Raw genomic sequence first — 24,647 nt, 5'->3', positions numbered from 1 at the left:
AAGGCCAGTGGTGGATTTGGACATGGTTGCAACAAATACACAGCACAGTGCTTACACAGTGGAAAAGCAAAAAAGGCTTCAACACCCCCTGCTATCATCTCACTAGTTCCTAGACGTTGAAGGCTGTACCCCACTCCCACAGGGCACAATAGCAGAGTCCTTCAGCTGATGGGCTCAGGTAAGCCAAGTAGAGAACAGCTAGAAATAACACTGCCAAGTGATTACAACTGGTTGTAAATTCAAACAGCATTTTGATTCATTAATCTCCAACAGCTAAAGACAAACCTAAAGCAAAATCAACATGATTGTAGACTAAGCACTCATATCCTGGGTCTATTTTTCAGCCTGACGAGAGAGAATGAGCTGATCAGAGACACACTTCATTGAGAGCAGCCAGATTAGTGCTGCTTCAGCAAGCCTGCAGTTAGTTCCCATTAACTGACCTGTTTTAGAAGCTGGTAATTACAATTATTATCGGTACCTATAATTAGTATGGTATTATAAAGCCATAATTAACCTTAGCTTCAATTTGAAGTGAAACCTGTCCACCTCCTGATGATACTGCATGTGCCCTACAAGCCAGTGCAAGTTTCTCTCTAGTCTTTTTGTGGTGGTGTCCCGGTGATGAGCTGTGACTCATTTCCCATTAAGGGGCACAAGCATTCCAGACTTCCCTGGGAAAGCAGCAGAGCAGAGGTACTGTTTTGCTGGCTCAGCATACAGTGGCCAGTTGAAATCCTACCAGGTGACTGCAGGGAAGCCAGGAGCCCACTACAACTGGCAGCACCAGGAGCTAAGAGCCATCAGCAGCAAGCCAGCCGAGAAAGACACAGAGCAACACCAGAGTGCCAGAGTCACACCTGCCAAGGCAAGCTCAGTGCTTCAGCAGCAACAGTCTGGACCAACTGAAAATATGAATGGTTTATGCATTCACATTTCTGAGTAGCTTGTTAGAGTACCAATACCAACATTCTGTAGAATTATGTGGCTTAAGTAGACTGATGAGATTCAAAGATAAAGGAAAAAAACAAAACCACAAAAAACTAAAAAAAACCCCTTCAACCACTATTTGTTTAAATCCACCCATCTGAAATCTGTCTTCAGCAAACCCACCTTCTACTGTTCACTGTTATCTCTTACCATATACCTGCCCACATAATGCGATAGATCAGTAAATGTTGAGAACATTTGCTACAAAATGCAGCTTTCCAGTATTGAATTTCATGTTATTGTTAGCTGATATTCTTCAGGGCCTACATGCATATATACAAATTATCGCTGGCAAAAATCTCTAGTGAAATATGGTACATTACACAGATAAGGTCCTCCACATTTGTAAGAAAAATCCAAAGTTTGAAGAAAATAATTTTGATAAATTTTTCTCTGTTCTGGGGATACTATTTGAATATCACACCAATATTTTCTCTGTAGCAGTTTCACCTTTCAGTCAGATTTTGTATGTTGATGCAGAAAGGTTCAGGTACAGTAGTTGGTACATAACTTCTCATGCATATACAAAAAGTTCCTCAGAACTGCCTTCAAAAATCTGCTTAAAGTTTAATCATCTCCTTTAATCATTACATTTTAATATCCTAACATTCTAACAAGAGTCATGAAGCACTTTGCCAAATAAAATACAATAAAAGTCCTTCTGGATGAAGTTTTTCTTTTTAATGGCTTGCAACACATAATTCATCTGAGAAAAAGCTACAAGGTAAGAAAACGACAGACTATAAAGTATCACACTTTCCACTCACACAGGCACATTGCTTATTGTTAGCATTGTTGTATGACTCCAGCAACACACTCCCTCATAAATATCAGCCCCTCAGAGACACCCCACTTAGTAAAAGAACTATCTCTTAAACAAACACAACCAACAGTGCCAGAAGGTCAGCTGAAAGATGGGACAGGCGTTAAAGCCCGGATCTAAGCATATAATCTTCCCCATACCCCTGAGATACAGAGTTCAGCCTGTGACACAGGCATCATGAAAATATTTGCCGGTGGTAATATTAATGTGCATCCCTCTATGGGTAAGAGCTGATCCTATAAAGCTGATAGTTGTATTCTCCCCATCAGAAAACCCCCAAGCTATCTCACCAATATAGAGATTCTCAGTACTTCACTAGAATTCCCATTCAACTCTGCGGTTACGGGTGCCTGTGTACAGCTACGACAGGCAGACACGCACACCCAGCTGCACAGAATCACAGAAGGAGAAGAAAAGCAGAGAAACTGTAGAGAGAGATTATAAAGCTTTCTTAAACCAATATACTGGAAAAGGATGCAAGTTCTTGGGTACACTGTAAACCAGCCTAAATCCAGACTGCTGTCTGTCATCCACCTCTCCACTCCACAGCTGTGGCTCTGCTTCTCCCCTGCACCCCCAGCAGTGTTCAGGGGCCTGCACATATTCCAACAGTCAGGAAACAGATCTAGCTCAACACCAATTCAGCACAGACTCTGAGCGAAAGGAGAAAAATCACCTCAGCCTGGGTTAGACCGGTTTAATTGCCACAGAAGTACCTATGAAAACACAGTTTAAGTAAGCGAGAAGGATCTGATCTGTATAAGGTTCAGGATTTACCTTGGGGATATTGAAAGAAACCATCTCCTCCTCCTCTCTCCTCACAACATGTTCTTTCTTCTTCCCTTGGGTCAGTATTTCTGACCACAGAGCTACATGATCAGACACCTGAACTGACTTATCCAGCCAAAACTTGACACAGCAAAGACTTAAATGTAAAGATTAGCCTAAACAACCCACAGGAATTGTGCACTGAGCAGAAAGCTCGTTAGCCTGCTTTGAATAGACAAGAAGAGTTGCTAAGGGGGGAAAAATAGGACAAGATTGCCCCCTTCTACTGAAAAGGGACAGGCATTTACAAGCAAATATCCCTTGTGGAATACAGGGGCAGCAGCTGAAAAGGGGTAAGAAACAAGGACAGCAAAAATCTATAGAAAGTACATAAACAACTTCTTTTAGCCAAGAATAAGCATTTAGACTGTTGAATTTTAGAAGTTTATCAAACACATGCTCTCCCAGAAGTGTTTTCTAAAACACATCACCCTACCGTTAAGTCTACAGACAAGATTAAAATACAAGATGCACAGACTATAACATATGAAAACACACAGCCTGTGTATTTATATTTATAAAGCACATCTCCATAAAAACAGTGATACCCTCTAACAGACTAAAAGTACTCAGGTATCACCTCATTTATATTACAGAGAATATTTATTCCTTTAGACATACCAGCAATTTACAAAGCTAAGCAAACAAACCCAAAACACCCCCCCACCACCCTATAGGACTCTAAGAACACAGATTTCACTTTTTCAATATGCTATCTGGATAACACATATGCACACCAAAAAAAGAGCCCCAACTAACAATATTTAATTGGTTATTGGGCATTTCTATAACCCAGGCACTACACAGAACTGTTTTAAAGTTAATAGAATACCCACAGCAGAGGAAAGCATTACCTTGAAACAAACTTCCCAAATTCTACACACTCTGAAACATAATAGGTTTTAATCACTGCTACACATAATACTGCGGAAACGATGTAGGTGGAATGCAACAGTCACATCTTAGAAAGAATTTTACGTAAATAGCTGGCAAAACCCAGAAGAACCTTGTTTTCTATGAAAATACATTACTGACAGAGTAGCCAACCCAATCTGTCTCCTCAGTTCTGTCCTTCCAGACACTCTCAAGTATCTTCAGAAAAATACCAGAAACTAGAATACATAAACTCGAGCAAAAGAGCAGAAACACTATTGAACTATTGCTCTCATAGCACTTCAGAACTGTCCCTTCTCCAGAAATTTTTTTTTTTTACCTGAACCTTTCTGCAGGCTGGGCTGTCAGCGGGGCACTGCCATCTGAACGCCGCGGTGCAGAGTAGCCTCAGGGAAGACTTTCGGTAGCTTTTGTGACGGACTCTGTGGCCCAAAATGCCAGACGGCAATAAGCTGTGGGGAGCTCAAACATCCCCCGGCTGGAGCAGGAACAGGGCCGCTGGCGGGGCTACCTCTGGCGGGACACGCCGGCCCCTCCCCGGAGGGCCCCGCTGCAAGGGCTCCCTCAGCGCCGGGCTCCCCGCGCCGAGGCCCCGGCGGGGCAGCGGCCGCCCGAGGAGCGATTCCCGCAGCTGCCGAGCGGGATGGCGGGCGGCGGGAACGGCCGGACGCATCTCGGCGAGGCGCTGAGGGTCGGACGAGCCCCCCCCGCGGCGTCCCTGCCTCACCTGCCCGCCCCCTCCCTCCGGCACCCTCCGGCTCGGGCCGCAGGAACACCCGCCCGGCACGGGCGCGCCTCAGCCCGTTCCGCGACCGGCCCCGGCCCCGGCCCTGCCGGTCCGGCGAGCGCGGCCCGTCAGTCCCGATGGGGGGGGGGAAGCCGCCGCCGCCGCCGCCGCCAGCAGCTGCTGCCGCCAGCCGCCGCCGCCGCCGGCAGCTGCGGGTCCGCGCCCTGAAGGAGAGGGGCGGGGGGCAGCGTGTCTGCCCGAGGGGCTTTTCCCGCGCAGCCCCGTGAGGGGCGAACCTGTCCCCCGCCCGGGAAAGCTCCTCTCCAGAACTGCCCGGCCTCTACCAGGGGCAGGCAGGGAGCGGGAGTGGCTAGAGGCTCTGGGGCTCAGCCCGGGGGTCGCAGCCCCTGGTTTGGGGCGGTGCTGGGGGCGGCTCTGTGCTAGCAGGGCTCTGCGCTGGGGTGTCCCGGCCCCCTCCCAGCGGCCTGGCTGGCTGCGGGCTGCTGCTGGCTGAGGCTCCACACTGGGATGAGGGTGCATATTCAGCTGAAATGGGGGGGATGTGGCTTTCTCTGAGTGTTCCTAATCAGGTTACTGTGCGAGGGATAGGTTTGTCAGGTCTCATTCAAAACCCCCAGTTTTTTCCTGAGAAGTGAAGGTTGACAGTTGGAAATGGATGCTGAAAAGGCTTCTAAAAGTGGCTGAACTGCTGGGTCGGTTTTGCTGGGCTGTCCAAGCAAAGTGAAGTTCATGTCCTTTCCCCCTTCCAGCCGGTGTATCCTGACCCTGCAGCAGTAAATCGAGGGGTGGTCACACAAATGTTCTTCCCCAGTACCTGCTCTGCCCGTGCGGTGACACCGATGAGCAATCTTTAGTTTGTAGGTCAGGCTGCATTTGATTCCGTGGGCTTGTTTATCACTGCCCTGGAGTCGTTCAGGGCAGAGCTGGTGACTGTGCAGTGCTGGTTCGTACTCACTGTTGACACTGACCTTTGGGCTTCTGCATGTTTTGTCTGGAATAATGTTTTTTCAGTAGCAGTCTAGCTGCCGTCTGGCAGTTCCTGTCTGTCTCCTCGGTGAATTCTGTTGCAGGCTCCTTGTTTTCATGATGCCTGGGGCAATCCCAGTGGTTCTCCTGCACTAATTTCTATAGTCACTTTCTTTGGGTGGAAGAGTCAGGTTCCACTATAAAAACGTGCAGATGGGGTCAAGAGTTGGGCTTTGCTAAGGTTTGCAGAGAAAATGGGTTGTATTGCCCTTCCTCTTAGTTCATTTGTATGGTTGAAGCATAATTCTTCATCGAAGCTGAAGCAAGAGATTGCTTTGAAATGTTTCTTATGCCAGCAGATCTTTGATCAACAAACCAAGAATCAACAGCTTGTATGGATTTTAAAACCCTTCACAGCTGTATTGCATCGGGGGGTGTGTGTGGTAGCGGGGCAGGGGCTCCTGTGAGTGACTCTTTATCAGGGGTGTAGTGATAGGATGAGGGGTAACGGTTTAAACTGACAGAAGGTAGAATTTGATTAGCTATCAGGAGGAAATTCTTCCCTGTGCAGGTGGTGAGGCCCTGGCACAGGTTGCCCAGAGAAGCTGTGGCTGCCCCCTCCCTGGAAGGGTTCAAGGCCAGGCTGGACGGGGCTTTGGGCAACCTGGGCTAGTGGAAGGTGTCCCTGCCCAGGGCAGGGGGCGTTGGGACTGGATGATCTTTAAGGTCCCTTCCAACCCAAACCATTCTATGATTCTTTGACTAACCCATCTAATATTTGAGGCTGGCTGGCTGTGAAGCAGAAAAAGAGCCAGTTTGAATAATGGCATCATTAATCCCTTTAGCCTTAGGGTCTGGATGTGGACTCTGACAAGCGTGATGAGTTGTACAGACCTTTTAATGCATCTCCCCCTTTTGCTACTGGTGTTTCTGTAGAGACCCTTGATCCATTCAGTACAGTGCTTCCCTCCTGTCCCGCTCCTTTCTCTGTCCTGATTTCAGCTGGTATTGCAAACTGTGGTTTTCTTCTCCATTTTTCCCTTTCTAAAGCAAGGGTTCTGTGCAAATGCTGCCTTTAATTTAATGTTGTCCTGCCATATCAGTCCTGTGCTGCTTTTGATTGCAAATAAGTCTTAAACACGCAGGGCAAGCGGAGGGTTGGAGGCACAAATTATGCTTTGCTGTAATTGGAGTTCTGGGGGCTCCAAACCCAGGTGCCTGGTGTCCTGCTCAGCCTAACTGGGCAGTGAGCTGGCTAAGCCAGGTTTGAGCACCCTCTGCATACAGAGCTTAACTTGTGCTGCTTTATATGCTGACGTACATCTCTTGGGTTTAGACCAAACAGATGTATGTACAGCTAAGCCTCTGAACTCTAAAAACTGAACACTGTGTTAAGTGCATGAGGCTCTCCTAGCAAAATTAGGTGCAGATTGTTTGATATTTCCATTCATACTCTTCCATAAACAAAAACAAGGCAATGCTGAATTTACTGCATCAGCTCTTTAACAGATCACTTTGTTATATCTCCTTCCTCTACAATCAACTACAATGCCCTTCCAGAATCAGAAGCACAGCAAATACATTTAACTAAAAGAAACCAGTGTTAAATGGTCTTATTTAATGTTAGCAGGAAGCTGATGGGAATATCCTTAAATCAAAACTGATACGAAACTGAAATGTGTCCAAAAGTTCTGCTGTGTGTAGTGTCACCCTTAGTGGATTTCAAACCTTTTCATTTCCTGGTGATCAGTTCTAACTGTCCAGAGCAATGCAAATAAGTTGTATTAAGATGGTAGCAACTTAGATCTTTTCTTATATTCACAAATATTTTTGAAAAAGTAGTTGTGACTTTTAAGTTAGGTCAAGTTATCTAAAAATCATAAGCAGAACAATTTTTTTCTCATTTATATTAATGCTGGGTAAAAGAACAGACATTGATTTGGAAACCTGTAAACTGAAGGATGTTTTCCAGGAAGGTGGTGTTTGTTTCTTTTTTTCTTTTGTGAAGTTTTCAGTATTTTGTTTTCTCCCACAGCCATTCTAAGCTGCAGAACCAGCCTCAAAAGCACTGTGGAATTACTTCTCTGATTAGCTTGGCTCCTCCTAAGGAGATGGATTGCATCCATACTCAGAAGATAGTTGAAGCAATGAAGCCATCTGGGGTATTGAAAGATGGGGGAGAACTGAATCACAGGTATAACATGACTGTCAAATTTGTTAACCTCTTGGGTTTTTAGGGCAAACTTAACATGAGTTTTCTGTGCAGGCTGGTTCTTCTTGGTAAACTGAATAACTTTGTCAATGAATGGATTTCAGAACTTGGTGAGAGCAAGGTAAGGACTTTTTTATATGTTCTTATCAAAACAGCTGAAGCCTTTTTCTTTCAAAGGCCATACTACTAGGATTTATGTTGAAGTTCAACTTCTAACTTTTCTTCTTAAGTATTGAGTAGAACTGTAGTAACTGCCATTGAAATAAGGAATGAAAGATACTTCAGATCAAGATCTTGAAGTGTTTGGGGCACTGAATAGATGTGTGAAGTGGCTCTATCAGTTGACTTGCAGCAGTTAACAAAGCTGAAACAAGGTATTGTGGGGTGAGATAGATGGTCAATGGCACTAATCTTGCCTCAAACAGCCTCCAGCCCCCAATCTAGTTTGAAATGATTACACTAGACTTGCCCTTTATATATATCTCTTAGATCGTGTTAATTTATCTGTGTCTGCTGTGGGGAAGACTAATAACAGGTCTTAATTTCTGTAAATTAGTGAAAGGACTTCTACATTACTCTTTTATTTTTTCTTTTTTTTTTTTTTTTTGAGTTGCAAGCACTCACTTCAGAAAAACAGTAGCAGTCTATTAGACTAAGAACTCAGTAGGGGAGTGAGAAGACATGGTTTATGGAGGCTGTAGTCTTTCTAAAAAACTTCTATGCTGCCTGAAGCTGCACATAGATCAACGTGTATCTTATACTCTAAAGTAACTTCTTTCTCTTCTACCCACAGAATCTTCCCCCTTCAACAGTAACGAATGTTGGTGGCAAAATATTTACATTTGGATCTTACTGTCTTGGAGCACACACTAAAGGTGGAACTTTCATTACTTTCATTGTCTGGTGATAGTTCTAATGTTTGAAAGTGACTTCCAACAATAACAAGAAATGGAGTCTCTTTGCAGGTGCTGACAGAGATGCTGTTTCTGTTGCTCCTAGACATGTAGAAAGATCAGATTCTTTGAAAAACTAAAACATCAGGAGGAAATAAAGAATCTAAGAGCGACTGAGCTCTCTCATTGATAATTGTGCAACTTCTACAAAAAGAATATTCATGTTAAAGACTCATATTGGTAGTGGATGTCTTACAAGCCAAAATTTAAAAAGCAGTTGTTTCTGAGTACTTTCTAAAATACTGTTTCCTGCAGCATGAGAAGTCAAGCTTTTGGTTCTTTTCCACAGTGACTGTACATCACATAAGAATCTTTGTGGTACACTTCTCCCCTGCCTCTGGTTTGAGAATGAGTCAGCTGTATCAGAAAACAAGTTTGTCCCTAGTGTTATAGACTATCTTGCCAAAATGATGCAAGTTAGGACAAATTAAATTTCAATTATTTATTTTAGCAAGCGGCAATAAGCAAAACAGCGCTGGGCGGCCGGGGAGTCCCTGCTCCACCAACGGCGCGCACCCACTTCCCGAGGGTCCGTCTTTTTTATATCCTCCGCCTTCCGTTATCGGGTCTCTCTGAGAGGTGTATCCTGCGTCTGCGCACTTTGCAGCTAGGGGGTCGCTCCATCCGGGTCTTCCTCACGTCACCAGCTTCTCGTATTTCCTACTTTCCTGAGAGTGGCTCACAAAGTCTTTGTTTATATCTTACAGAATATAGACACTACCCCCTTTTTTTCTTCTTCTTCTCCCCTTTGTCTTTCTCCCCTTTGTCCTTCTTCCCTTTCTCCCTCTTTTCAGTCTTTTGCCTAGTAGGAGTCCTTGCTTCAGCATTTCAACTTAGATAAGCACTTACAGTCAGTTAGTCGTTACACAGTGTAATAGTTAAGATTAAGCTTAGGCCAACATAGTTTATGGAATAACATGTCACGAGCTCCCAGTATCTTCAATGGAATTTGATGAACAAACAGTTTACTGTCTATCACAATCCTCCCTTTTTCTTTTTATCATTTTGTTCATCAAATCGTTGCAATTCTTGTTGACTTAACAGGAGAGTTTTTTTCAATTTAAAGTCATCATCTAATTGATTGTTTTTGGCTTTAATGAGTATTGGACGGGTGACAGATATCAGATATGTTACCCGTTGCATCATTCTCCAAGTTATGACATATAATATTATTGACAAAGTCAAACTGATTAAGATTAATATCAAGAGAACCACAATGGGGTGACACAACTTGTTCAAGATGCCTGTAGCAGTAGGTGACCATCCAAAAAGGGTGTCCCACCAGTTATGTTCTGCATTCTTTTTTGCTCTTTCCAAGACTCGGTGTATTTCTTCCACATTGTGATGAACAGTTATTAGAGTTTTCTGTCCGTTTTCTCTAACTTTCTCTAAAATTCTAACTAAGTCTTTGTGTTGAAGTAACTGCTTAACCAAAGTGAGGTTCATTCCAATGGGTGTAGGTTGTAGATTATGTATTAATGTATAATTGGATTGCAGGAGTTGGTAAGACGTGACCGGGGCTAAATAGGAAAAGTCACATCCGATTACCTTTGTGAAGTTGCAAACACAGAGATTTGAATAATTTTTTGTCTCTATTATGATCTTGTCTACGGTTAAGAATTCACAAACCGTCCTCAAACATACACAACCTTCGCCAATATATATAAGTACTGTTTTAGGATTTTCATTGGGATGGACCTCAAAGTGACAAATATTTTGTTCGGTATCTAAACAAATATCTTGTGCCTCAATTGCATTGCCTTCACAAATGAATCCTTGTTGTTCCCGTACAATGCAGGACTCTAGATTGACAGTTTGCCATTTTTCGTTTACCTTTCGGGCCCATACTCTGTGCTCAGAAGGATAGAGTATGGTTCCGTTGTGATTCAGCCCTAATGCAATGATAGGATAAATTTGGTATATGGTGGCATTGTAAATAGTGAGTATAAAGGTAGTAGCTGTGTTTGTGATGGGGTCATAGGTAAAGTTTACCAGGTTCCACCAGGATTGGAGTTTCTTTTCAAAATTAGTAGCACTGTCCCAAATTATTCTTCGAATTTCAGTAGGAAGAATACCTTCTTCACCTTCTCTTATAATTGAGGCAGCTATCGACTGCATCCATATTTGAGCCTGGATGCAGCTGAGAGCTAAAGAGAGGTTATTTTGGAGCACACTGAGTGCATCTGTAATCAATTCATGATCCTTTATATTTACCTTTTCCCCTTTTGGTAATATATTCGACAACAGCCACTGGTTAGCCCCCAAAGCCAATAAGGAAGATCGCAAAGGCCTTTGTATATTAGTTAAATCACTAATTGAGGTAGCCAATTTGTTCATTATCACCTCCGAATCAATACTATTTAAAACTCCCAATCCTGTTCCCAAAGCACCGGTTAAGTCTCTCTGCGTTCTTTTTGTGTGAGGAGTTTGTTTTTGCAGCCAGGTTGTCCATCCCTCGTAAGAAGTCTTTAGGAAAGGTGAACATGCTGGCTGAATATTTGAAACATTATTTTGCATTAACAATTCAACTTGTTTGAGAGACCACGCCGGGTTAAACAGCATTTGTTGTTTACCTGTATTTCTAATTGCATATGGTCCAATTTTAAAAATTCTTGGGCTAAGCACGACTGTTGGTTGTGTTGGAACAGTATGAGTAGTCTGAGTAGTCTCTTTGGGAGCGTGGGTTGTGGTTGTTGTAGTTTCCTCCTGTATATTCAATGGAAATCGGAAAGATATAGCTTGATCTCCTGACCTGGTCCCTCCCAAACAAACTATGGACACCGGTTGGGTTGCAGTAAATGCATACCAACAGGCTTCCGACTCACAACGGGTTTGAGCTATTTTAGATTCCGTTTTGTCTCTGATAACGATTTGAGTAAAAGGGGGCTGACGGACGGTTTGAATTAAAGGGTGCCGACTTATTATCACATTTACATTGAATACTCTGCAGCCTATCTGTATCTCATCTCCTTTTTTAGCTGTCCAGGTATGGGATGAATTCTCCCATTTATATGTTTGGAGTGTTAGGTTATTGCTTAGTATGGCAGTTGCTAACTCTGTCCCATACAAATCTGCATCCATACTTCCTGTATGTCCATAATAAGCATCTGTCCAAGGCCATATAATTTGATTAGTTAGGGTATGTTCAAAAGGTTGGTGGGATTGGTTAGTCGTTCTAGCCCATCCTGGTAGTGTATTCATTGTAGCTAATACACCTAGCCAGACTATCCAATAGCTCCAATAGAAGGCTGACGGGATTCTATAGATTTGCATATTTTTTCTTAGTCTCTTTTGTATCGGGGTGTCTGACACTCTCGTCTGGCCCTTCTCCCTCAGAGGTCCTTTTTTCTTCAGAGTAGGGCAGTAAAGTTTTCCCCACTTTGATACGTCTCTGCCTCCTCTGCCTACTCTGTTGCTTAGAGCAGCAGGGTGTTCCATCTTCTCGGCAGCAGCCGTATTCTTCAGGGGTACGTTTGCCTCTACTCCGGGACACATAGGTCTCCCAGTTTTTATCTTTGACCTCGGGTTCACGACAGGGGACCCAGGGGATGTGCTTTCTACAGATCACCCTTAGGATCTGAGAGTGCTATTGAGTAGGCCAATTAGAGTGAGTGCACTCTCTTTAGTAAATATTTTCTACCAAGTTTTAGAATCTCCAGTTTTAGGGCCTGATTAGTTAATCTCTGTTCTCGTTAATAACACTGATTACAACTAGACTGAAGATTTATTCCATGTGCATTATGAATCCCCCAGCCTTCTTTACATACATTACACTTTACACTTTATGCATATAAAAGGAAAACAAATATAAGTTTCAATTGGACAAAAATATCAGGGTCTCACTCATCGAGTCCTTCGTAGGTTCTTATCTCACAATGTGTAGAGAGTTCTTTCAGGTTTTCCGAAGGGTGACTCGTAAATCCCCAGGAGGGCTGGTCACTTTCCAGGCCGGATCCTGTATAGGTCCCTTTACTCGGCTTGCGTGTGTCCACCCCTTCTCAGCAGTCCGAACAGCAGTTTCTGTAGTGATAAGAGCAACATAGGGTCCTTCCCAACGGGGGGTCAAAGAAGATTCTTTCCATGATTTGATTAGTACTTTATCTCCTGGTTGGATTTGATGCATGGCCACATCCAATGGAGGCCTTTGTACTACCATCCCCCGAGCCTGTAGTTGTTTTTTCCTTGCCATTAGCTGTATCAGGTAGGACTTTATCTTTAATTCTTCAAGTTGGGGGTGATCCGGTGGCATTTCTAAATCATAGGGCATCCCATATAGCATTTCAAAGGGAGAAATGCCTACATCAGTTCGGGGCTGAGTTCTGATATTTAACAAGGCTAAAGGGAGACACTTTACCCATGACATTTTAGTTTCTAACATTAGTTTGGTAAGTTGTTTTTTTATTTCTCCGTTCATACGTTCAACTTTCCCTGAGCTCTGCGGGTGCCACGGAGTATGGTATTGCCACTGTGTACCCAGGGCAGCCAAAGTCTCTTTGGCTACTCTGGATACAAAGTGTGGACCTCTATCTGAGTCTATTGCTTCTATTGCTCCATACCGAGGTATAATTTCTTCAAGTAATATCCTTGTTACTGTGTGAGCTGTGGCTCGGGCTGTGGGAAAGGCTTCTACGAATTGAGTTAAATGATCTATAATTACTAATAGGTATTTATACCTCCCCACCTTTGGTAATTCAGTAAAGTCTATTTGTATTCTTGCAAAAGGTCTATGAGCCAATTCTCGCCCCCCATATACTCGTTTTCTTATTTGATGTTTATTTACTTTTTGACAAACGAGACATTCTCCTATCACTCGTTTGGCTATATCATATATCCCAATGCACATGTATTTAGTTGCAAATTGATCCACTAATGCCTGAGTTCCCCAATGAGTGTTTTTATGGAATTGCTGCATTATCTTGGTAGCTATGGGTTTTGGGAGAACTTCTCGGCCGTCCGGGAGTTCCCATTTTCCATTAGCTTTCTGTTTAATCCCCATTTGATTTAATTTTGCTTGTTCTTGAACAGTAAAACTTAAAAGTTCATAGGATTTTCCATGGAAAAAGCACCACTTAAACCCTGGTCTTTCACATACACATTCTATACCGTCTACTCCGTATTCTTTCCAGCAACCATAACAGGGGAGGTAATTATCTCCACAATTAACACACCGCTTTCTGTCCTCTATCGGATCATCCAAGTCCAGTGCTGATAGCGCTGCTCTCTTTGCCTCTTGATCAGCAAGGTTATTCCCCCGTACTAAAGGATTTAGCCCCCTCTGGTGTCCTTTTACGTGTACTACCGCAATTTCGCTGGGCCCTCGTATAGCTTGCAAAATTTGTGATATTAACTCCTGATGTACTAGGCTCTTCCCCCGAGAATTGATTAAACCTCTTTCTTCCCATATTTTCCCAAAGGTATGTACTATTCCGAAGGCATATCTAGAATCGGTGTATATAGTTCCCACTTTTCCATTTAGTAATTGTAAAGCCTTTAATACTGCATATAATTCACATGCCTGTGCTGACCAGCTGGGACTCAAGGGTCCTGATTCTATCACCTTAAAAGTTTTTCCATCAATTATGGCATACCCTGATTTTCTTTTCCCTTCTACCACTCGAGAGGATCCATCTACAAATAATTTTTCTCCTTTCCCTAATTCCTCCTCTTCCAAATCTGGTCTTATCTTAGTCTGCTCCTCGATGTTACGGAGGCAATCATGAAAAAGATCTTGACTAGGTTCTCCATACAAAAATTGGGCTGGATTTTGTAACGATGTTGTTTCAAGGGTCAGGTGGGGGGACGTAATGAGGATTGCCTCATATTTTACTAGTCTAGCATCGGTTATCCATTTTTCTGCTTTTTGCTGTAACACACCTCTAATATTATGGGGTGATAGTACCCTTAATTCACTACCAAAAGTTATTTTATGCGCTTCCTCAACTAACAAAGCAGCTGCCACCACAACTTGTAGGCACGTAGGCCATCCCCGACTTACGGGGTCCAGTAATTTTGAGATATATGCTACTGGTTTCTTTTTTCCTGCCCATTCCTGGGCTAATACTCCAAATGCGGTTCCTTCCTCTGTGTTGACAAATAAGAAAAATGGTCTTTTCAGGTCGGGCAAGCTCAGAACAGGAGCATTTACCAATTCAGTTTTTAGTTCTTTTAACCGTTGATCATCTTCCTGAGTCCATTTTAATAATCCATTTTTAGTTATTTTGGTGTATAAAAACTTCACCTTTCCACTATACCCTTCGATCCACTGCTTACAATATCCAAATAGCCCTAATAGCTGCCGGACTTGTTTTTTAGTTTTTGGACTTGGTAGGGAAAGTATCCCTTTCACCCTTTCTGGATCCAATTTCTTGGTTCCTTGACTTAATCGATGCCCTAGGTATTTAACTTCCTTTTCAACAAATTGCAATTTGGATTTTGACACTTTCAGTCCCTTTAAGCTCAGGAAATTTAACAACTTGATGCTTTCTTCCCGAACCCTTTCCTCATCCTCCCCTGCTATTAAAAGATCATCTACATACTGGACTAGGGTAAGGGTATCTCCTATCTGGTAATCCTGCAAAATTTGTTCTAAAGCTTGCCCAAACAGGTTTGGGGATTCAGTGAAACCTTGGGGTAGGACTGTCCACCGGAGTTGAGTTTTCCTGTGGGTGTCTGGGTCCTCTCACTCAAAAGCAAAATAGTTTCTACACTCCTCTTTTAAGGGACATGCCCAGAAAGCGTCCTTCAAGTCTATTACACTGTACCACCGGTCGTTCGGGCCTAATTGACTTAAGAGAGTGTGTGGGTTAGCTACTACAGGGAATCTAGTTACAGTCCTTTTGTTAATTTCCCTTAGGTCATGGACTAATCTGTACCCCCCATCCGCCTTCTTGACAGGTAAAATGGGAGTATTAAAAGGGGACATGCAGGGTTCCAATAATCCCTGCTTTATTAATCTCTGAATTTCTGGTTTTAATCCTTGCCTTCCCTCCAGAGGTATGGGATATTGCTTAATCCTCACCGGTACTTCAGGATCCCGGATGGTTACCATAAAAGGTTCAACATTCAGTTTTCCCACCGTATCCGGAGTGTACTACACTTCAGGGTTGATTTTAGTCTCATCTTCAACCCGTAGGGGGCATAGTTTGATTTCAAGTTTGTGTTCTGTTACTTCCAAACTAATTCCTAATTCAATCATTAGATCTCTCCCCAGTAGGTTATAATCTGCCTCAGGTACTAACAATAAGGATCCCACCCCCACTTTAGAATCTGTTTCAAGGAGTACATCTTTAATTACCGGTACTCCGAATGGTTCTCCTTTCGCCCCAACTACTTGTACTTTTTCTGATGAAATCTTACATCCTTGGGGCAATGATTGAACAGTAGATCTCTCCGCTCCTGAATCTACTAAAAATTCTACCTCCTGTTGCTGAGGACCTACTTTTAACTTTATCAAGGGCTCAGTTCGTTCTCGGGTCCCCAGCAAATAGAGCCCCTGACACCCCTAATCTTCTTTAAACATTCTCTCATCCATCATTCTCCTTCTGCAGCTCTTCTTTGTGTGACCTTTTCTTCCGCAATAAAAGCAGACAATACTCCCTTTTTCTCTCTCTCTCTCCGGTTCCTTTGATCTATAGCCTGTTCTTTGACCTTCTTGTTTTCTCCCAGCACTGTTCACTCTCTGTCCTTCCCTTATCGCAGCTACCATCATTCTGGTATGTTTCTTTTGAGTCTCGTCCTCCCTTCGGACATAGACTTTCTGTGCTTCTCTCAGTAATTCATCCAACCCCCGATCCTGCCAATCTTCTATTTTTTCTAGCTTCTTTCTAATATCTATCCATGCTTTTGCCACAAATTGTGTCTTTAACAATGCCTGTCCCACTGGGGTATTAGGGTCTAGTCCTGAGTAAAGCTGAAGATTTTTCCTCAGTCTCTCTAACCACTCAGTAGGAGTTTCATCCTTTTTCTGATGTTCACTAAAGGCTTTGTTTATATTTTGTCCTCTAGGGACTGATTCCCTTATACCCTGGATTACAATCGTCCTCAGGTCTTGCATATGACCTCTATCGATTTCATTTTGATTATTCCAATTAGGTCGATTTAGAGGCCATTTTACATCTGCTGCCGGACCTTGCTGATGCTGTTGATCCCAAATTCTCATTCCTGCTCTCCTGATCATATCCCTTTCTTCAACAGTGAATAGTATAGCCATTACGGCTTGTATTTCATCCCAGGTATAGATGTTTGGTCCTAAAAACTGATCCACCCGCTCCGCCACACCTAAGGGATCCTCCAATAGATTCCCCATCTCTTTTTTAAATTCTCTGACGTCCCCTGAATTAAGAGGGACAGTCACATATCCCATGCCAGGCTGGGGTCCTCCCATCGCAACCTCCCTTAGGGGGTACAAGCCACTATCACCCCACCCCATTCTAGTTTGACTACGGGTTATTCGTCTCGGTTCTTTCGGGGATTCAGGTGGGGAGTCTGAATTCTCTGGGTCCTCCGGCGCAGTCGGAGGAGGTGAAGGCGCCGGAGGTGGGGGTGGAGGTATGTAAGGAGGAGGAGAGGTGGGAGGTTCGTCCTCATCACGTACCTTCTTTTTCTTAACTTTTTCTTTTAGAGGATATAGATTTATTCGGGTATCTGATGCTATCCATACCTGTGCATATTCACTCTCCTCTAAATTAAAGGGTTCCCTTGAGTTGACATAAATGTTTAGGGCTTGGCAGACCCATTCTTCAAAGGACCCAAAAACAGGCCAATAGAGATGATCGCCTCTGATTTGTTTCCCTCCCCAAACTTCCATACAATAATAAATCATTTTTGCTTTGTCCTTACCCCGCCTAGAGGGGTAATCTTCCCAATGGTTTAACATCAAGCCTAAAGGGCTATCTGGTGGTATTTGGGGGTACCTCACCTCGGGTCCCAAATCACCCATGGGATCAGAAGGCTTGCTTTTCTTCTGTCCCATCTTCCGGAGCGCCTTCACACACTCACACAATTCGCTTCCCCCTTTTCGTGACCCAGTCCCTCGCGGGATATGGGAACTGCACTACCGAGGGGTCCGCACTCGCTTCGCCCTGCTGGGCGTCTCACACACCACGCTCCGGGAAACCCAACCCCAACCGAACGGTAACCGGCCTATACTCACGCAACCCTGCGTCTTCGTCCGGGGCTTCGTGCACAAAGATTACGGGGTTACCGGTATTTTTTTTTTTTTTGCTTGTTGCCGAGTTTTGGAGTTCGTCGGTAGAGGGCGTGATGTGATAGCACTCAGCCGGGGCCGCTGAACTCAGCGGGGCGTGCCTCCCCGTATGGGGCTTCCCACCAGATTGCCTCTATCCGAGTCACGGCACCAATTTTGTTATAGACTATCTTGCCAAAATGATGCAAGTTAGGACAAATTAAATTTCAATTATTTATTTTAGCAAGCGGCAATAAGCAAAACAGCGCTGGGCGGCCGGGGAGTCCCTGCTCCACCAACGGCGCGCACCCACTTCCCGAGGGTCCGTCTTTTTTATATCCTCCGCCTTCCGTTATCGGGTCTCTCTGAGAGGTGTATCCTGCGTCTGCGCACTTTGCAGCTAGGGGGTCGCTCCATCCGGGTCTTCCTCACGTCACCAGCTTCTCGTATTTCCTACTTTCCTGAGAGTGGCTCACAAAGTCTTTGTTTATATCTTACAGAATATAGACACTACCCCCTTTTTTTCTTCTTCTTCTCCCCTTTGTCTTTCTCCCCTTTGTCCTTCTTCCCTTTCTCCCTCTTTTCAGTCTTTTGCCTAGTAGGAGTCCTTGCTTCAGCATTTCAACTTAGATAAGCACTTACAGTCAGTTAGTCGTTACACAGTGTAATAGTTAAGATTAAGCTTAGGCCAACATAGTTTATGGAATAACATGTCACGAGCTCCCAGTATCTTCAATGGAATTTGATGAACAAACAGTTTACTGTCTATCACACCTAGGAGCCTTGCCTTAATCTTAGGTCTAGTAAGGGGCAGGAAGAGGAAGGGGCAGCCTGAAAGCTAAGGCAGTTGAAGGGGATGTGGAAAGGCTTCTGTCAGCGCCTTTGCCGTGGTGTCCCTCTGGATGCACTTTAGAACCTCTAGTTCATTCTCCCCTTGGTCCTGTTCCTCTCTGGCCACTCAGCCCGAGACGTTGCAGAAGGGACACACGCTGTCAGCTTGACATCAAGTGAGTAGGGGCTGCGCTGTGAACGTGCAGACTGCTTTGTAAAATCACCCCCGGGTGATGTATTGTGCACCTCGCCTGTGACACTGAGCTCCTGAGAAGCGTTCCTCTTAGCCTGGTCTTCCTCGTGCAGACATTTGGAAAGACTTCATGTGCACAGCGAATGAGCCTTTGCTGGGATGACTGTCCCCTGAGAACAGACTCTCAGTGGGCTGTGGCACAGTTCTGACAAGGGGTCTGCAGCACTGAAAACTGTCCCATAAGGTATCTGACAGCCCCTCAGGCACGGTAGAAAATCAAAATAAGGGAGGCTAGTGCGCACTGTCAGATGTGGACAGAACTTTTTAGATTTCTCTGGATGTTAACCAGTGGTAAGACAGCAACAGAAATCTCTTACTTTTCTTCCTCACGGCCAAGGTAAGTGCCTTACCAGCACTGACACTGATGGCTCGTTGTGCACTGCTGGTTCATTACAACACAGGATCAACCTCTGAATCTCCTGGTTAAGGAACTTTTTAAAGCCAGTATTAGACCGTATTAGTGCCATACTGCTTGTAACTTACTAACAATTTTTTTTTTTAGTTTGAAAGCAACTCGGTCGTTATACTAAGTAGTTTAGCAATGTGAATTCTGTAGTTTATCACAGTTTAGGAAGAACATGAAAGTAGCAAAAAATATTTTCTTACACAGTCATCCGCTCCTTTACAGGCAGTTGAAGATGCGTCTGTACCAGTTGTCAAGTTTGAGTTTGATGGCTTTGAGGTAAGCGTTTTGCTTTTTTTCTTCCTTTGGAACAGGAGAACTTCTCCAGGGAGCTGCGACCATGCTGTTTTACAAGGTTATTGGTACCTTAGAGTGTATTCAGGAAACTGTAATTAAACGGCCTGACCACAGCCGATCCCAGGAGAAGACGCTGCAGTAAAATGGGAGCTGATAGGAAAATAAGCCCCCAGGAAGCCTGGCAGGTGGGGGGATATCAGGGACACCCCTTTCTGCCCTGTGCTTAGAGCGGGGGAGCCTGCTGGAATGGCACTTATCTCCCAGGGACCATGCAGAGTGGGAGCAGAGACAGGGTCTTTGCTGACTCCTCCCAGCTCTGACCAGCTGGCTTTCTACAGAGGGATGGGTATGGGGTAGTTCACTGTGTGAATCCTGTCAGCAGACTAAATGCTTTGTTGCAAATCAGAAGTGAAGTGCTCATGAGACAATCTGGGAAATGGCAAGTGAAGGTACTCATGTGACTCCTGCCTGGGTTTGTCAGCTGCAGGAATCCCTGTATCTTGACTGCCTCTTACACGGTGAATGGAGACCTGCGTGCTGTAGTACCTAAGCAAGTCACTGCTTGGTACCACTCCATGAAGTCACTTGTTCCGTGACCTTCTTGTGGCCTTTGTCTGGTGCAGACATTCACAGAATAACTTTCTTGCCTCAGACTGTGCTATGAACCAGATGCTTCAGGATCAAAAGGGCTTACTGCATAGAGGAAATGCTCTCTCCTTTGCTGAAGTACAGCTGAGGTGGTTGAACTTACGTCTTAATTTTATGATTAATTTTAAGTTCCCTTTTAATGGAAATTCTAAGTTCAGAGTAATCTTTTTCAACTTAAAAACCCCTTCCTTTCCCTAGCTTAGAAAGGGGGTTTTGTAAATGAAGGGTTTTGTAAATAAAATATGGAACTTCTAGCAATTTTCTTGATTTTTTTGGCAAATAAGTCTCTTGGGAGATGTATCTATAGTCACATAGTTCTAAATGCAAATGTTAACCCCTCTTTCTAGACTTGACTAACTGTCCCCCACTGGTGTGCTGTTCACAAACAGTGCAGCATTCTAACTAACGGTTGGCACTTTTTTCCCTCTTAAGATTGACCTGGTGTTTGCAAGACCATCTGTGCAAACTGTTTCTGATAATCTTGATCTCGGAGATGACTGGCTGCTGAGAAGCCTGGATGTATACTGAGCTTAAATGGTGAGCATATTTACACATCTTTAAGAAGAAAGTGTTACTGAAGTTGTCTAGAATGCACATGACACAACTCCAGTTTCTGTACAAGGGGCATAAGCTGATCTCCTGTGTACTTGAGATCTGAGGAGGTGGCGAGTGGGCTTGAATTTAGATGTTTCAGGGAGCTGTGTGTTTAGATAGACCTGTATTTCATGTTTCTTGGATCAGGGTGTGTGCATTGTTCCAGTTTGCCACAGAGACTGCTTCAGGTGAATAGGTGGAGCACTTGATAGAGGAGAATGTGTGGTAGTTCATAAAAAAAAATAAAGATATTTAAAATACCCAAAGCCTAACTTGCTCGCTGTTTAACAGTGACTGGTTTAATTGTTCCTGGCTGTCGAAAGAAACCTGGCTTTCAGAATCCACTAGAAAGGCCTTATTAAAAATGGTTGGCAATAGTCTATAAACTGTGACAAAGCTGTTGAGGGCTCCAGTTATCTGGAGGGATACTGAATGTTATGTGTAATCTATAAACATACTACAAAGCAAGTAATCCAAACTTGTTTTCATAGATTTGAACGATAAACTGTAAGCTATTGATCCAGCGTAGCATAAAACAGACCTGTACCTGTTACTAGGAACTTCTGTCCTTCAACTTTTTTCTTAGAGTTACCGATGAAATGCTACATTTAGTGCCAAGTGAGGAGAACTTCTGGCTCACGCTCCGTGCGATTAAACTGTGGGCAAAACGTGAGTAAGGTGATTGTTTGTAATCTTTAAGCTTTTCAGAGGCACCTCATGCTTAAGAAATAAGACCTTTAGAAGTACTTCAGCCATGGATAGCCATTTAAATGACAGTTTTCAAACAAAAACCTGGTTTTTAGTTTAGATTCAAGATCTGTCCATGGGGTAGAGTAGGTGTGTTTTTTAATGGGAGTAGAGTGAGGAGAGGAGGGGAGTGCCTACAAGACAAGGTGCTTTACTGCTTATCAGGAACCTGACTACAGATGGTAAAAAAGCCAAGTTAAGTATAAAAGCTTGATCCATAAGGAATAAGAAAGTATTGTTTGTGCATGTGGCTAGAGCAAGTGCTAGAAGAATGGCAGAAATTTTGTCTTAAGGGAAGTTGGAGTGAAGCAGTAGCTGTAGCAGTGTAGGCAAATTTCAGAGTAGCAGTATTTTGGGAAGTGGTGTGATAATGATTCTTTTTCTCATCACTGTTAAGGACCAACAGTTTTGACCTCATTGCACTGCAATAACAACTGACTTTGAGGCTGAAGTGTACTGAGTATTCTATAGATTGTGAAGTTGGTGCTGCAAATTTGAAGGAGTATCCTTGGGTATTGAAAGACTGCAGGCTAACTCCAGTGATCCGCTCTAGGACATGGCATTTACTGCAACCTGCTGGGATTTCTTGGTGGGGTTTCCTGGGCAATGCTGGTAACAAGCACATGTCTACTCTATCCAAATGCTTTGTCTGCTGCTCCTGTGAACAAGTTCTTCTTTTTTTTTTTTCCAAAATGGTAAGAGCTATTGTTTATTTTAATTTGCAGAAAGAAGTAGTAACATTTCTAGAGGTAGTTCTTCATATAAGATTTACATTGACAACATTCAGTCCTACCCTGAATTACATGGCAGAGTTTTAGATGGACAGTTACTGGCTTTTCTTGTATAGGGAATGGCCAAATCCTGTATTGTTGACACAACCCAAAGACAGCTATCTTAATACACCACTATAGGACCCTAGGGTGTGTAAACATTGAATTCAGAAGCCTTTAAACTTTCTTCTAACCTAAACTGACGCTAAGCACAATTGTTTTAACATCCGAGATGAACCCCTCAGACCGGTACCGTGTAATGGGGATCCTCGCCCCAGGCTGTCCACAGCAGAACTCTGCACACAAGGGATCTGCATCAACGCCAGCGGTAACGGGAGAGGAGTTCAAACATGGTAAAGTCCTTCCCGTGCTTGTTAACTGGTTAAAAAGTGTAATTCTTGCTATATGAAACCACATTATCTGAGTTGGTACCTAAGCACAACTCACAAGTGAAACGATCCTGTCAGCATAGCACTTTTTGCCATCAAAATACTTGATCAGCAACAGTTCAGTGTTTCAAACAAGAAGACATCAGAGCAATTAAAATGTGAAGAGGGAACATGTATCTTGAAAGGCAATGCCCGCAGAGGCAGTTAATTTGGAGGAAGGAGAGACTGGAAGAGATCTCCAGGCCCACCAAAAGGTGACTGAGCTCCATAGTGAGCAGTCAGGGCTTGGCTGGTTGCTTCCTCCTTTCTTTATTTCCCTTGGAAGGCTCTTGCAGAACCCAAATCTTCTAAGCATTAAGAAGTTTTCTTCCAGTTTGCAACTTAAAGTTACTCAGGGTCAGGCAGTCACATTTTTTCAGGTGCCCACACCCTTCAGCGTTAGTAACTGTTCTCCCTAAGTGTTATTTCCCTCTTCTGCATTTACAGCAGTCACCTCACTCTTCTCCCACTTGCTTTTCTGGCCCAAGCAAATCCCGCACTCCTGACGTCAGCACGCATGTCCATCTCCCATGTCCCAGCGATCCCTGCAGCTCTCCTCGCCAGTTCTTCCAGGGACAGTTCATCTTTCCGGTACGTGAAGGACCAGCAGGGCTACCACGTCAGACGAGCTGTGCTCTCGTCAGTGGCATTAACTCTCCTCTGCAGTTCCTGAAAACACTGTGCCTGACACACGGCAGTGCAGCTCTGTCTCATGCCCCCATCACGCTGCTGGCTCCCAGATGCTCTCTTGTGCTTCCCTTGAGCTCCCTGTAGGTCTTCTTCCCCCTCCTCAGTTTTGGACAGCCAAAGAACATCCAACATATGACTCTCAAATTCTTCCCACTCTTCTAAATAACTTCGTGGGGGTCTCATCCTTCTGCCCTTCAGATCAGTAGCTTATCATAACAGGAGAATGATAGCACTGGTTTTCCCCAAGTAAGCAAAAACTTAAACTGTTTGTTTAAATATAAAAATTAAGAGGAAGGAAAAAATAACGGCCAAGTGGAAAGTGAAAGTTTAATTTGGTGCTGAAACAGCTTGAATACTTCTGCTGCAGCTGTAGCAGGGGGCTGGCACTTAAATGTCTGATCAGGATAAAAGCAAAAATCCTTCTGCTAAGGTTTCAAATTATGAAATAACTTCATCTAAGGGAAGACAAAATGCATGTATGTAGATATTGCGGTATGTTCATAGTGCCTTCTCAGCACAGTGCTCCTCTTACGGCACGAAGAAATTACTGGTGTGAAAAGTTAAGAATTTTAAGTGTTATTTTCAAGTAATTTACAGTTAAATCAGCAGTAGTGAGAAAACAGTCAAGAATTTGACTTGCAGAATGGGAGATGATTCATGACTTTCCCCACAGCTTTTCCTGTGAATGACGTTTACAGCTCTCTCACTGTGTGGCAGTGCCAGGCTTTGTCAGGGTCGGTCTGGTCAGGACCTCAGCAGGCTCCTTGTCCATCACTGCGATTCTTCAGTCAGCAAAGACAGAAAGCAAGCTAGGCAGCACTGCCGCCATTGGCCGAGCAAAGCCCCGCCCCCATCCGGCTCCTAGCATCCTGGGCAGCAGCACTGCTGCTATTGGCTGAGCGAAGCCCCACCCCTGCCCGGTTTCCTAGCAACCAGGGCAGCACTGCTGCCATTGGCCGAGCGAAGCCCCGCCCCCGCTGTGTGCTAGTAGCGCCCGGGATGCGACCAGCAGTGACAGGGCAGCGGCAATCATTTGAGGAGGAGGAGGAGAGTAGTGAGCAGGTGGCGTGTAATGAGGAGGAGGAGGAGGCGATCAGGGAGGAGGAGGAGACGGCGAGCAGCATCAGGACCCAGCAACCCAGCTGCTGTGGTGAGTGGGGCCGGGGGGGAGCTCCGGGGGGCCCGGGGATGGGCTTGGGGGGCTCCAGGCAGGATGCTCAGGGGGGCTCCAGAGGGCCCTGGGATCACTCCGGGAGGACTCCGGAGGGCCCAGGGCCTGTCTGGATGGGCTCTGGGGGCCAGCAGGGGCTCAAGGGGGGGCTTCGGAGGGCCCAGGGCCGGCTCAGGCAGGCTCCGGGGAGGGGGATGGGGTCCGGGGGCCGGTCTGG

The 24,647-nt window shown here is 44.4% G+C and overlaps 1 pseudogene; it reads left to right on the top strand.

Moving 5' to 3' along the window:
* The first annotated feature begins 5,012 nt into the window (after positions 1-5,012).
* Positions 5,013-23,465, top strand: LOC141918798 (poly(A) polymerase gamma-like; annotated as a pseudogene).
* The last annotated feature ends 1,182 nt before the right edge of the window (positions 23,466-24,647 follow it).

Source organism: Strix aluco, chromosome Z (genome assembly GCF_031877795.1).
Source record: "Strix aluco isolate bStrAlu1 chromosome Z, bStrAlu1.hap1, whole genome shotgun sequence".
NCBI lineage: Eukaryota > Metazoa > Chordata > Aves > Strigiformes > Strigidae > Strix > Strix aluco.
Note: the sequence above shows the minus strand (reverse complement) of the source record. Positions and strands in the feature narration are given on the sequence as shown.